This window comes from Lepus europaeus, chromosome 11, assembly GCF_033115175.1.
Source record: "Lepus europaeus isolate LE1 chromosome 11, mLepTim1.pri, whole genome shotgun sequence".
NCBI lineage: Eukaryota > Metazoa > Chordata > Mammalia > Lagomorpha > Leporidae > Lepus > Lepus europaeus.
Window position 1 is genome coordinate 29,987,262 of NC_084837.1, and position 16,294 is coordinate 30,003,555.

Sequence of the window (16,294 nt, forward strand, 5' to 3'; positions counted from 1 at the left end):
GGAACATTTTATTATAAGTAGTTAGTAAAATTGTAGGTCTAGACCTACATAAAAATTTTGATTGCCTTATCACAAATGACACATCCCATTCCTTAAATGTGTTTGGGCATTACAACCCAGGAACAATTCTCCTAAACTATTTGTCAGCTAATCAGGGGCAGTTATAGATCAAATATTTATTGAGTCTGGCTTTGTACTAAGCACAGGATAAAACAGAAAATAAAGCATGAGCCTTACACTCAAAACTAAAGAAGTCTAGAGCAAATGCTTTCTGTAGATATACAGCTGCTACAGAGCCTTGTGTTCATAGGCATCTATGAAAGCTCAGGCCACTCAAGCAGGATGACAAACCATGCATGATGCATGTTTTAGACGATGAGGAAGGGCTGAAATTCAGGTTACACTCTGCTTTCCAAAAACTGCCCTGCTCAGAAGAGGTACCCTTTTTTTTAACTTTTATTTAATGTATATAAATTTCCAAAGTACAGCTTATGGATTACAATGGCTTTCCCCCGCCCCATAACTTCCCTGCCACCCGCGACCCTCCCCTCTCCTGCTCCCTCTCCCTTTCCATTCACATCAAGATTCATTTTCAATTCTCTTTATATACAGAAGATCAATTTAGCATATATTAAGTAAAGCTTTCAACAGTTTGCACCCACACAGAAACACAAAGTGAAACATACTGTTTGAGTACTAGTTATAGCATTAAATCATGATGTACAGTACATTAAGGACAGAGATCCTACATGAGGAGTATGTGCACAGTGACTCCTGTTGTTGACTTAACAAATTGACACTCTTGTTTATAGAGGCACCTTTTTAAAAGGCACTTAAAGGTAGCATTTGGAACCACAGCCCTGAATTAAAGCAATTTCTTCTTGCATAGGTGTTATTGCACCTTTTCTTCTCCAAAGGTTTCCCAGCAATACAGAGGCCATACCCACTTACCAGACCTCAGCCATGGACCTATAGCCTAGTGCCAAGGTGAGGTAATGTAACACAAGAGCAGAACATAAAAATCTATACACATGTAAGACCATAATAGCACACCCAGTCTGAGATTTCTTAAGAGGTTTTGATGTAAGCTACTATTTCTTAGCTGTCATTTTATTTTATAGTCTCAGTCCAGCTTTTCTGAGTTAATAAGCACCCTGAAGTCCAGAGTTCTTTGTCCAGAGTCCTTTCACATTTATAATGTACTTTTTCCTTCATAATGAGGACAAGACATTTTCTCCAACTGGTGCCTACTTTCCTAGACTTGTAATTAGTAAATATGTGAAAAAGCAAAGCATGAGCAATAGCTATGAGGGGAGCCAAGTTTGAGTGAATGATTTGCTGATAAAGATGTAGAATTTCATTAATACAGTTGATCTGCTACCAGCTAGTTCCACAGATTACAGTGAAAGAAAAAGGTATGTTTTTGTTGTGTATCTGTGCCTCTGTTACAAGTATAAACGTTTAATTGGCAAGCCTTTAACATTTAATGGCATTTTATGTTTATGGTCTGATAGAAATAATCTGTCCAGGCTTTATGACAAAGCTATTTTGTAAATCCCTACTAATAATTGAGGAAAGCTTTGAGAATGCATGTGTTCTTATTTTGTTATTAAGAATTTACACCAGCTTTATTCAAAACAAACTCTGTTCCTGTCACTTGTAACAGTTCCAATGTAAAAGTTTGGAGAGAAAGCTTCTAAAAGCCAGTTTTACATATAGCTATCAGACTGGTAACTTATTCCATCCAAGAATTACTTAAAATGTTTTAAACCATAAAGATATTCCATCCCCAAAAAGCCAGAGTATTTTGTATTTTAACCCATGTGCTGGATTTACCTCCCACTGCCCCCTGATTAAAAAGCAACTAGAAGCTGTAACTGAATCTGGTTTTTGCCTATGATTAAGCACCAGTTTCAAATAGATAAGCAAGCAGTAGTCAACACATGAATTAAATGGTGTCTAGTAATCATTAATCTGTATGATTCATTAAAAGTTAACTTTGTAATTCTTTCAATACAGTTTTGTCTCACACCATGACAGGCTTCCAGTGATATCTAATGGTATTGTTCTTTCATAAAATGAATCAAAAAACAAAAATCTTTAGTCAACTAGAAAGAAGAGAATACTGAGAAGGATATAAACCAATAGCAGAGGTCACAGCTAAGTGTATTCACATTAGATAGAGAGCCTAAAAAGCAGCCCTCTAAAGATGAGACACTCCTCACCAATAAACCCAGTAACAACCCTTCTAGTGACTCTTCAAACTTCATCCAAGTTCTAAGCAGCCTCAAAGCAGAGAAAAGTCTAGGAATCATCTGCTTCCCTCTCCTCATCAGATCATATCTGACCAGTCCTTCAAGATTTGTCTGACACATCTTCTCCCAAATGCTTAATCTGATCCCAGCCTGAGTTAGGTACGGCCACATCTTACCTCTTACATAGTATCATATACATCTGTTTATTTATCTTTCTCTCTCCATTAGAATATGAGTTCCTTTAAGTAAACAAGTGTGCATTTCAGTCTGTATTCATAGTGCCATCCATGGGGCTTGGAACATAATAAATGCTCCACAAATGTTTATTGAATGTAAGATCCAGTATCAGAAGAGTGAAGCAGTACATTTCCTCAAGAGAAAGATTGGATAGGATTACCCGCTGTATACATTTACTCTCTGAAGAACTAAACACCTCAATACAACAGCTGGGCCTCCCTTAAAAATTTCTATCACTTTCAACAACTCCCATAATTTAGTTATCTCCATTTCAAGAATTATCACATAGAAATGTGCTAAGTTCCTTTAGTTCATTCAACAGTTATACCTGTCACATAACAGGTCAGTCCAAAATAGCAAAGTTGGTACAGAATGTTTTTAATGAAGATAGCAAGAGGAATAGTTGATAATTAATTAGTTATCAGTGAATTTCTCAAATTTTCAAAATTATTTTCTCTTTTTCTTAGCTTCTAAACTCTTTGTGCTCCAATTAACCTACTTATTTACTTGACACATAGTCAAAGTTCTCATTGCTGTTTCTTAGTCATTCATACTAGTTAAAAGAATACTGGGTCAAGAAGATGTTCCCTGTCAGCTTGCTTTCATTTAACCACATGTAGCCTTACTTTGCTAAGCTCTTGAATGAGTTGGCAATTTAATACTGGAGCACAAATTTAATACCCATACTCATGAAAATAGACCGTCTTTATGCCCCCAAAGTATTATGCTGTGACTTCTTTAATGGGAGAAGATACAAATATCTTTGATTAAACCACTTTTGTGTAAATTTATGGGAGAGAAAAAGTTAAAAGGCTGGATCTGGACATGTCTGTCTTACAAACCTGTGCAATTCTTTGATCTCTGGTTTGAATCACTAAGGTAAACTGTTCATGAACTGAAAGAGCAGGCATTGTGTCTTCATCTGTTGTGCAGCACTCCAGAGATGCCACAGCCCAAGGAAAGTAAAAGTTAGAAAGAGAAAGAACATTTCTCTGTTTGTTTTTGTTGTTTAAGTTTAATGCCTGGACCAAATCCAGCCCAACAATCTAACTGCTAAGGGAAAAGGCAGAATCCATCAGCATTTCCATAGGAAATGGTGGGTCAGTAGTAAAGACACAGGAAGATACCCCTTCAAGAGAGAAAACAGAAATAAAAGCAACTACAGACAAATTTTAAATCAGCATAATGGGTAGGTGGAGCAAAAGGATGGCTGAATTAATATGCTCCAATGGCAATTTCCCCACAGAGACACCATTTTGAAAAGCTACTCACATACCAAATCACCTACACAAGGTTCTGGAAGCCATATAAAAGACTATAGTGACTTATTTTAATATAATAAGTAAATCCCCATTAAAGAAGACAGGGAGGAAAGAGTTGCCCATATCACCCCTCCTTCAGCTCCAAGAATACAGCTTGAGAAAGATATCCCCACTTTTGGGAGGGAGAGGGAGTTAAATTCAGTTCTTATACTTGGATACCAGCGCCAGGCCAACTGTTATAAAATTCAGATACAGATATGACCCCAAGGCCTCTGCCCTCAGACCCATAATTGGAGACTGAGTATTTTGACCCTCCATAACCAGGTGCCTAGAGGACCACCTCTGCTACCCTTCCATCAATCTCTAACAAAGTAGAGCATCAAAGAGTAGGACAAGAGAGGGAGCTCAAAATCATGCCTTGGAGTTCAGGGCCAGGTCCACTGTTGTGAAGCCCAGCACCTGATAAGCCTTTACACAAAGGCCTTTACCCTAAGACCAGTGCTCACAGGCAAACCTCTAGACTTGTTACAGGATCAGGCAGATACCTGGCCTCTGGTAGGATCTACTTGTTCTAGTGTGTATCACTGCCAGCCTCAAGTGGGCCTGACATGCACATCTGAGACCTCATAAGGCCTCATGACCGTGATACCAGGTGTGACTCAAACTAGTGCTAGGCAAAGCAGCCATGGTCCTGCCTTTATTGCACTCCTTAAGCCTTGAGCAGACAGCAAGGAGCCAAGGGCAGATCCTACTGGATCTAATGTCCCATGAATGCAGACTACTGATTTGCCTGAATATCAGGTGGAGACCCATGTCCTAGTGGGGCAGATGTATTTTGACATGTATCACTGCCAACCTCACATTGGCCTCACATTGCTCTGGGTCTGATGACTGTAAGGCTCATGTGCAAATCTAGTGCCTGCCTAGTCACTTGAGGCTCCCTCTAACACCCCTCCTACAACCTTCAGCAGCAAGGATCACAGGTTTGTTTTGGGACTCAGGTCCTGACTGGAAAAACTCAATAATGAGCAGATGTTAACAGTCTCTGTCCATAGGCCAGTGCCTGCAGACAAAGCCTCTAGACTTGCTTCAGTGCCAAATGAAGTCCCATGGCCACAGTTGATCAGTCTTATAACCTAGCCAGTATCACCAGTGACTGTTAACAGTAGGATTGAACAGTTGAGTACACATCAAAAGGAGACAAACCATAGCAGGGTAAGCTTTGGTTTTGTTCCCTGGTTGCACTGACTTCAGTGGGCTATGGGCTTCAAGTGTGATCTAGTATTATGGCAATGATGGACACAAGACTAGGAGTCTGAGCCTATCTCAGTTCCAAGAAGAAGCTTGCAGGGATGAGCTGTACATTTTTAGGTACTTTCCCAGTTCACTCTGAAAAACAAATCAACTGCAAATTTGGAACCATGAAGAAATATAAATAGCAGACCTGAAATGAGTTTTGAATTAATACCCAGTGCTGCAATAACAGAATTATCCATAGGCTAAGAGAAAATAAACAGACTCTTAGAATTTCTATAGGAACAATCAACAACAAAGCCAGATTATTATAAATATTCCTTCAATGTGCACATGATGTCATATATCAACAAATGTCAAGAACTCCCAAGGAACCATGGCCTCACCTAAAGACTGAACTAAGGGGCGGAGCCAAGATGGCAGAATAGTGAGGGTACACACTGATAGTCCAGGAAAAGATAGTTTAATAAAAGTGGAGTTACTGTAGCCTCAGGAAAAGGCTCGGGAAAAAATTGCAGAGGAAACTCTCCTGGATCTAGTGGATGTGACACAGAGGACCTACGGGGAGAGCAAGGATGCCCACGGCACGGAGGACAGCTGCAGAGTCTCTGCGCCAGCGCTGGAAGGGGAGGTAAGACAAAAACCTTGGTAACCCAAGAAATTGGCGGGGAAAGGCACAAAGAGCCTAGAAGGAACGAGGCTGCAAGCCCCGCTGGGGAAAGTCCACCAGGCTGACTGGAGGAGAGAAAAAAACAAATAAATAAGGGGAACCGGCATGGACACTAGGCTATCTCTCCTCTCACCTTACAAAGCTGAGCAAGACAAAGAGCAGGTGCCATTTTGGACATACATAAAGTGGCGCCCACCATCAGCCAAGTAGAAAAACCTGACTCTGGTGGGGAGAAATAACAGGAGGTTAGGGCCTAGTGAAAGTGTGGAGCTAACACACTCAGACTATGAAAATCTGAGGGTGGGCGAGAGAATTCACCGAGTATACAAACTCGGTAACCTTGGCAACCCGGTGAGAGACTGCTGAGAAATTTGAGACCACACTGAGGGCTGCATAAACCCTTTGAGTGGTCCCTGGGGTAGAGCACACAAATAGCCACAGGGGCCAGATTTCATACATCAACTACCCTCAAGTCCACCCAGCTGTGTGGAATTACTTCCATTCTAAGTCAAAAAAAGAAAAGAGAGAGAGAGAGAGAGAGAGCCAGCAAGAGGGAGAACAACCTGGGTGAGTCACCTTTGACACACCCTTAACCTGGAAGAACCAAACAGAGCTATCTGGCCACACCCATCACAGCCTCTAAGGATCCATCAAAAACAGACAGAGAACAGGAAAGTATACAGTCAAACCAAAGAAAAGAAGAGGAAATTAGAAATCTAAAAAATATTGTTGGGAATCTCCAGGATACTATTAAATTACTCTGTAATTAATACACAGTTATTCTTAAGTGTTGAAACTTAACTGAAAAGTGATCCCTGTTAAATATAAGAGTGGGAATAAGAGAGGGAAGAGATATACAACTTGGGACATGCTCAAGCTGACTTGCCCCAAATAGTAGAGTTAGAAACATACCAGGGGTTTCCAATTCAATCCCATCAAGCTGGCATGTACCAATGCCATCTCACTAGTCCAAGTGATCAATTTCTGTTCACAATTGACCATAATGATAGGACTAATAGTCAAAGGGATCATATAAACAAGACTAGTGTCTGCAAATACTAACTGATAGAACAAAAAAGGGAGAGAACAATCCAACGTGGGAAGCAGGATACACAGCAGAATCATAGAATGGCAGATGTCCTAAACAACACTCTGGCCTCAGATTCAGCCCTTAAGGCATTCAGATCTGGCTGAAGAGCCCATGAGAGTATTTCAGGCATGGGAAGCCAAAATACCATGGAAAAGAAAAAAAAAGAAGAAGAAGACCTAAATGAAAGATCTCTGTGAGTGAGATCTATTAATGCCTTTTCGTCATCTTTGAATTGTGTTTTTGTTGTTGAGTTTTAGAAGTTCTCTCTATATTCTGGATATCAATATTTTATCATCCCATGTGGGCACCTGGCTGCTGCACTTATGATCCAACTCCCTGCTAATGTTCCTGGGAAAACAGTAGAAGATGGTCCAAGTCCTTGGGCCCTGCACCTGCATGGGAGACCAGGAGGAAGCAACTGGCTCCTAGTTTCAGATCAGCACAGCACGCCAGCTGTTGCGGCCATTTGGGGGGTGAACCAACAGAAGGAAGACCTTTCTCTCTCTCTCTTTCTCACTGTCTAACTCTGCCTGTAAAAAAAAAAAAGAAAGAAAAAAAAAGAAAAATAGAAGAATAATTCTGAGATTGTTTAAATGTTATTCAGCTTGAAACATACAAAGAGTCTTCAAGAATTCATAGGGAATGTGCATTATAGAAAAGATACAGGCCGGCGACGTGGCTTAACAGGCTAATCCTCCGTCTTGTGGTGCCGGCACACGGGGTTCTAGTCCTGGTCGGGGTGCTGGATTCTGTCCCAGTTGCCACTCTTCCAGGCCAGCTCTCTGCTATGGCCCGGGAAGGCAGTGGAGGATGGCCCAAGGGCTTGGGCCCTGCACCCACATGGGAGACGAGGAGAAGCACCTGGCTCCTGCCTGCGGATCAGCGTGGTGTGCCGGCTGCAGTGTGGCGGCCATCTGTCTCTCTCACTCTCTCTCACTGTCCACTCTGCCTATCAAAAAAAATAGATCTTAGTAAAGAATAAGAGTGAGAATAAGAAAAGGAAGAGGATGAGGGTTAGGAGTGTAGGTGGGAGGATGGGCATTGTGGGAAGTTTACCAAGATCCTAAAGCTGTAATTTTGAAATGTATGAACTTTCTAACTGCAAAGCAATATATGGACTCACTTCTAAGGGGACAGCTAAACAACTTGCCATGGGACCCCCAAATCCCTTAAGCTGGCTGATAAAAATAGCAGCTTATGTTTTATAAAGACCAAATGGATAGGAATAAGTGGTAAATGACCATATACATAGGATCAAGTGAAAAAGTAATTATATAAATAGGATTAAGTAATGAAGGCTCCAACATGGGAAGCAGTCCATACAGCTGACTCATAGAATGATGAGTGCTTTAAGTAGCACTCTGACCTCAGAATTGGCCTTTAGGGCACTCCAGTCTGGCTGGAAAGCCCAGGGCAAGTTTTTCAGGCATGGAAAGCCAAGAAACTCTGGCAAAAATTTCCTACAGAAAAGACCCCTGTGGGTGAGAACCCAGTAGAAAGAAGGGGCCACCAAAGAAGGATGTACTTTTCTCTGAAGGGAGGAGAGAACTTCCACTTTGCTTATGGCCTTGCTGAGCTACTGGATCGAAAGGCTTCCATAGCTGAGGCAGATCGTATCAAGAGCCTTGGGTGGCATTTGGATCTGGCTGAAGAGCCCATGAGAGTATTGTAGGCATGGAAAGCCAAGACACTCTGGCAAACAAACAAACAAACAAACAAACCTAACTGAAAGATCTCTGTGAGTGAGATCCCAGTGGAAAGAATGGGGCCATCAAAGAAGGAGGTACTTTTCTCTGAAGGGAGGAGAGAACTTCCACTTTGACTATGACCCTATGGGAATAAGATCAAAGTCAGCAAACTCAAAAGGCTTCCACAGCCTTGGCAACTCATAACAAGAGCCTCAGGTGATTACTCACACCGTAAACAAGAGTGTCAGTTGTTAAGTCAACAACAGGAGTCACTGTGCACTTACTCCTCATGTAGGATCTCTGTCATTAATGTGCTGTACATTGTGATTTAATGCTATAACTAGTACTCAACCAGTATTTTTCACTTTGTGTTTCTATGTGGGTGAAAACTTTTGAAATCTTTACTTAATATATACTAAATTGATCTTCTGTATATAAAGAGGATTGAAAATGAATCGATGTGAATGGAAGGGGAGAGGGAGCGGTAAAGGGTAGGGTTGCGGGTGGGAGGGAAGTTATGGGGTGAAAAGCCATTGTAATTCATATGTTGTACTTTGGAAATGTATGTTCATTAAATAAATGTTAAAAATTTTAAAAAAAAGACTGAACTAAGGTGCCAGAAATCAACCAACTAGGAATGGAAATTTTCAGATGGAAATTGTAAAATAACCATTTTAAGGAAATTTAATGAACTTCAAGAGAACACAAGAAATGATTTAACATTATAATAAAAAAATTGATACAGACAGAAGTAATTAAACAAAATCAAACTAAGTTGACTAGGTGATACTTAAAACACAGTAGAAGGTATTAGTAGAAGAATAGATCAAACACAAGAAATCAGTGAGCCTGAAGAGAATACAGAATTGGAATAGAAAAAAAGGATCAAGAGGAATGAAGAAAACTGATGGAAAATATAGGATAGCATGAAAGAAGCAAATATCCAAGTTATTGGGGTTCAAGAGGGACCTGAGAATGTCAAAGAGGTGGAACAAATAATCAGAGTGTTAATTGAAGAAAACTTACCAAATCTAGAGAATGATACAACTATCCAGAGACAGAAAGGTTAAAGGTCAGCAGTCAGAATCAATCCAACCAAGTCTATCCCAGGATATATCACAATCTAGTTTCCCAGGGTAAAGGTAAAGAGATGATTCTTACTGTAAAAACAGCAAGTAACATATAAAGGTATCTTAATTTGTCAAACTGCAAACTTCTCACCAGAAACTTTATAGAGGTGTGGGATAAGAATTTTAAAGCAATAAAGGAAAAAACTGCTACCCAAAAATATTACACCCAGCAAAGTGATTCTTAATTTGTAATGGAGAGGCCAACGCCACGGCTCACTTGGCTAATCCTCCATCTGCGGCGCCAGCACTCTGTGTTCTAGTACTGGTTGGTGCACCAGTCCTGTCCCAGTTGCTACTCTTCCAGTCCAGCTCTCTACTGTGGCCTGGGAGTGCAGTGGAGGATGGCCCAAGTGCTTGGGCCCTGCACCCACATGGGAGCCCAGGAGGAAGCACCTGGCTCCTGGCTTCAGATCGGCGCAGCACGCCAGCCATAGCGGCAATTTGGGGGGTGAACCAATGGAAGGAAGACTTTTCTCTCTGTCTCTCTCTCTCACTAACTCTGCCTGTCCAAAAAAAAAAAAAAAGTTGTAAGGGAGAAATAAAGACGTGTCCTGTCAAATAAAAGCTGAGAAAATTTATCACCACTAGACCTGTCTTAAAAGAAATATTACTTAGTGCTTCTTTAAAGTTAATTAAGTTTATTAAAATAAAAAAGGAAGAAGAAGAAGAAATGAAATTAATTTCAAAATGCAATGACTTTGAACAGCCCTTGTCTCAACTGTTAAGGAACAATTTTGTTGTTGTTTTAGTGCAAATTGTTGAACTCTTACTTATTACAGAGTTGGTTTGCTGTGTATAAAGTTAATGGAAAATGGGTCTTGGTGGAGAATGGGAGAGGGAGGAAGAGGTGGGGTGGGAGAGTGGCTGGGAGACTGGGTAGGAGGTGGGTCTGATGGGAAGAATCACTATATTCCTAAAGTTGTACTAATGAAAAAATAAATAAATGAAAGGAAAAAAAAGGAAATACTAAAGAGAGTTCTTAAAACTGAAAGAAAGTGATACTAATGCATAAGAAGAAAATATCACAAGTTGGGAAATTTACTGGTAAGAATAACTATACAAATTCAGAATGCTCTAAAATTATAAATATGGTACATAAAACATTCACATCTTTAGTGTAAAGACTATAAAATAATAATTACATTAAAATATTAAGATAAGCATAAATAGAGGTAAAAATGGAAGAACAAAAATTCAAAATGTGGGGCAGAAAGAAGTGAAAGTGTACAATTCTTTATTAGTATTTCTTATTTCTGTTTATTGCTTGTTTCTGTCTCTACATTTATAACCAATATTAAGTTGTGGGCTCTTCAAAGCATCTTGTTAAAATAAAAAAATTTTATCATAAGCCTCATAGTAAACATAAAATATAAATACTAGAAAAGAAATATCTGGGGAGAGCGTCAAATGGTGGAATAGGAAGGGAGCACACTGATAGTTCGGGAAGACACAGGTTAATAAAAGTGGAGATACTGCAGGGTCAAGGAAGAGTAGGGGAAGAAACAGCAGAGGAAACACTTCCGGAACTAGTGATTCACAGTGGACCTGCGTGGAGAGCGTGGGAGCCCAAGTTCGGGATACCAGCGGCAGACTCAACACACCAGCGCTGGAATGTGAAATGAGCCGAACCTCAATAGCCCGAGACACCAGCAGGCAAGCAGAAAGAGGAGACTAGAGGGAACGAGGCTTGAAACTCCATGGGGAAAAGTTCACCAGGCTAACTAGAAGAGAGAGAGGGAAAAAAAAAGTGACCAATACGGACACGAGTTTCTCTCTCTCTGCTCACCCCTCAAAGGTTAGCAAGAAAAAGAGCAGGCGCCATTTTGGACATACGTCATAAGCAGGGCGACCTCACGTCTGCACCGGCCCTGAGCCTAGCAGAAAAACCTGACTCTGGGGGGAGGGGTGAAATAACAGGAGATTAGCATCTAACTTGGCAACCCAGTGGGAGACTGCAGGAGAATTGGAGCCCACACTGAGGGCAGCACAGATTCCCTGTGTGGTCCTTGGGAAAGAGCTTCCAATCTCTGGCTCCTGTGGGTATATCATTTGCCTGCTAACTACCTCCAATTATGTTCAGCTGTGCAGAATTACTTCCCTTTTGAATCAAAAAAAGAAAGAAAGAAAGAGAGATTTACCACACCTAACCTGGGAGTGTCATCATTGACACACCCTCAACCCTGAGGAAGCAAACACAACTCTCAGTCCACACTCATCTCAAGCCTCTAAGGCTCCACCGAAAGCAGACAGTCCACTTAATATAGAGTCATAGTATAACAAGGAAAAACACCACAGTGAAGAAACCAAATATCTCCAACATGCCAAACAACAAACGCAAAAACCGAGGTAACAAGAACAAGGAAGACACTATGATGCCCCCAAATGAAAAAGACACCCCAATTCAAGATTATGAAGATGATGAGATAGAAGCAATGCAAGAAGTGGATCTCAAAAAATTGATAAGAACATTAAGAAGTTCTCAAAAACAAATTCTTGAACTACAGAAATCCTTACTGGACAAGATAGAAAATCTCTCTCATGAAAATGAAATATTAAGGAGGAATCAAAATGAAATGAAACAACTAGTAGAACAAGAAACTGTGATAGTGACGAGAAATCATAATGAAATGAAGAACTCAATAGATCAAATGACAAACACATTACAGAGCCTTAAAAACAGAATGGGCGAAGCAGAAGAGAGAATATCAGACTTAGAAGACAGAGAACAGGAAAGGAAACAGGCAAACCAAAGAAAAGAAGAGGAAATTAGAAATCTAAAAAATATTGTTGGGAATCTACAGGATACTATTAAAAAACCTAACATTCGGGTTCTAGGAGTTCCTGAAGGCATGGAGAGGGAGAAAGGATTAGAAAGCATTTTAAGTGACATACTAGCAGAAAATTTCCCAGGTTTGGAGAAGGACAGATATATCCTAGTACAGGAAGCTCATAGAACCCCTAATAAACATGACCAAAAGAGATCCTCACCACGACACGTTGTAATCAAACTCACCATTGTGAAACATAAAGAAAAGATCGTAAAATGTGCAAGAGAGAAACGTCAGATTACTCTCAGAGGATCTCCAATTAGACTCACAGCTGACTTCTCATCAGAAACCCTACAGGCAAGGAGGGAAAGGCGAGATACAGCCCAGGTACTAAGAGAGAAAAACTGCCAGACCAGAATATTATATCCTGCGAAGCTCTCATTTGTGAATGAAGGTGAAATAAAGACCTTTCACAGCAAACAGAAACTGAAAGAATTTGTCGCCACTCATCCTGCCCTGCAAAAAATGCTTAAAGGTGTGCTACACAAAGAAACACAGAAACATGGTCATCAGTATGAAAGAAGGTAAAGGAAGAAAACCTACCAGTAAAAGATCACAGGAAGCTCAAAGCTTATACTAGAAAATATCTTTGGGAAAATGACAGGGCAAAATCACTACTTATCAATAGTCACATTGGTTACTATCCTCACTCTCTTTTATGACCTTGTCTAAATATGATCAGAGTCGGCAAACTTGGAAGGCTTCCATAGCCTTGGCAACTCATGACAACAGCCTAGGGTGGTTACTGGCGCCATAAACTAGAGTGTCAATTTGTTGGGTCAACAACAGGAGTCACTGTGCACTTGCTCCTCATGTGGGATCTCTGTCCTTAATGTGCTGTACATTTTGATTTAATGCTATAACTAGTACTCAAACAGTATTTTTCACTTGTGTTGCTATGTGGGTGTAAACTGTTGTAATCTTTATATTAAATTGATCTTCTGTATATAAAGAGAATTGAAAATGAATCTTGATGTGAATGGAAGGCGAGAGGGAGTGGGGGGGGGGTTGCGGGTGGGAGGGAAGTTATGGGAGGGGGAAGCCATTGTAATCCATAAGCTGTACACTGGAAATTTATATTCATTAAATAAAAGTTAAAAAAAAAGAAAAACAAACAAAAAAAAGAAATATCAAATTACAGTGGCAATACCTTACCTATGAATAATTATATTAAATATAAATGGATTACATTATCCAATTTGAAGACATAAAGTGAATGGATAAGTAAAAAAAAAAACTATATGCTACTTATAAGAAATCACTATACCTCTAAGGTCATACATAGATGAAATAAAATACTCTATGCAAATGAAACACAAAAGAAGGCAGGGGTAGCCATACTTCTGATAGATAAAATATATTTTAGATCAAAAGCAGTAAAAAGATCAAGGAAGACCCTTAGGTAATGGCAAAAGGGTTTAATTCAGCAACAGGAAAGAACAATTATAAATGTGTATGTATATCTTCCAATTTATAAAACAATAGTGATAAGCATAAAAGGATGGATTCTAATAATACAAAAATAATAGGGAAACTTTAAACCTCACTTTCAGAAATGGACAGATCACCCAAACAGAAAAATTGACAAAGGAACAGACAAATGAAATTAGACCTCAGACCTGACAGACATCTATACAACATTCCACCAATAGCAGCAGAATGTACATTCTTCTCAACAGCACATGTTATATTCTCAAGATAGATCATATTGCAGATAAAAAAGCAAACCTTAATAAATTTTTAAAATTAGAAATTGTATTCAATGTCTTATCTGACCGCAATCCAACAAAACTGGAAATCAAACAAGAAAAACTGGAAACTACACAAATAGGAAAATATAGAAATTGAACAACTTACTCCTAAACAATCAATGATTGGTCAAGGAAGAATTCAAGGAAAAAACGTATTTAATTTCTTAAAATAAATGAAAATGGAAATACAACATACCATTGGATTTTGCTCTGTGGGATACAACAAAAGCACTACTAAGAAGGGTTTGGGCCAGCGTTGTAGTGTAGCGGGTAAAGCCACGGTCTGCAACACCAGCATCCCAAATAGGTACCAGTTGAGTCTCAGCTGCTCCACTTCTGATCTAGCTCCCTGCTAATGCACAAGGGGAAAACAGTGGAAGATGACTTAAGTGCTTGGGCCCCTGTCATCTATCTAGGAGACCCAGCTGAAGTTCCTGGATCCTGGTTTCAGACCAGCCCAGCCCTGGCTGTTGCATCCACTTGGGGACTGAACCAATGGATGGAAAATCTCTCTGTCTCTTTCTGTCTATCTATAACTGTGCCTTTCAAATAAATGTGGTGGTTTTTTTTGACAAGCAGAGTTAGACAGTGAGAGAGAGAGACGCAGAGAGTTATAGACAGTGAGAGAGAGAGACAGAGAGAAAGGTCTTCCTTCCGTTGGTTCACTCCCCTAATGGCCGCCATGGCCGGTGCTGCACTGATCCGAAGCCAGGAGCCAGGTGCTTCCTCCCAGTCTCCCATGCAGGTGCAGGGACCCAAGCACTTGGGTCATCCTCCACTGCCCTCCCAGGCCACAGTAGAGAGCTGGACTGGAAGAGGAGCAACCGGGACCAGTTCCTGGCGCCCCAACCAGCACTAGAACCCAGAGTGCTGGCGCCACAGGTGGAGGATTAGCCTAGTGAGCCACAGCGCCAGCCTTCAAATAAATCTTTTAAAAAGGAGAAAGTTTATAGCAGTCAATGCCAACATCATAAAAGCAGAGCCATCCCAAATAAAAAATGTATTACCCCATGTCAAGGAACTAAAGAAACAAGAAAAAATCAAATCCAAAGAAGTAGAATGAGAGAAATAGTAAATAGAAATAGAAATAATAGTAAAAGTCAGAGCACAAATAAATGACATAGAAACTTTAAAAAAAAATCAATGAAACCAGAGCTGGTTAATTGAAAAATAAACAAAATTGACAAATTTTTATTGAAACTAATGAAGAAGAAAAAATAACATTCTTTTTTTAAAAAAAAAAAGTATTATTTATTTATTTGAAAGTCGGTTACAGGGGCCGGCGCTGTGGTGTAGCAGGTAAAGCCACCACCTGCAGTACTGACAACTCATATGGACACCCGTTCAAGTCCCGGCTGCTCCACTTCTGATCCAGCTCTCTGCTATGCCTGAGAAATCAGTAGAAGATGGCCCAAGTCCTTGGGCCCCTGCACTCACATGGGAGACCCAGAAGAAGCTCCTGGATCCTGGCTTCAGATTGGCACAGTTTCAGCTGTTGTGGCCAATTCGGGAGTGAATCAGCAGATGGGAGAACTCTCTCTCTCTCTTTCTTTCTCTCTCTCTCTCTCTCTCTCTCTCAAATAAATAAATAAATCTTTAGAAAAAAAATGTCAGTTACAGAGAGAGAAGTAAAGACAGAAAGAGAATCTTCCATTCTCTGGTTTACTCCCCAAATGGCCATAATGGCAAGTGCTGGGCCAGGCTGAAACTAATAGCCATGAGCTTCCCACATGGTTTCCCACACGGGTGGTAGGGGCCATAGCAGTTGGGCCATCTTCCACTGCTCTTTCACAGGCCATCAGCAGGGAGCTGGATCAGAAACGGAGCAGCCAAGCCACAAACTGGTACCCATGTGGGATGCCAGCATTGCAGACAGTGGCTTCACGTACTACTCCACAATGCCAACCCCAAGAGAACATTCTAATACATAGAATCTGAAAACGGAGGAGACATTATGACTGGCACCACAGAAATACAAAGGACTGTTAGAGACTACTATGAACAATTATGTACCAATTAATTTGAAAACCTATAAAAATGCACAAATTTCTGCACACAAACACTTTATCATGACTGAATCCTGAGGAAACAAAATACCTAAACTGTCAAAAAATAGCTAGCAAGATACA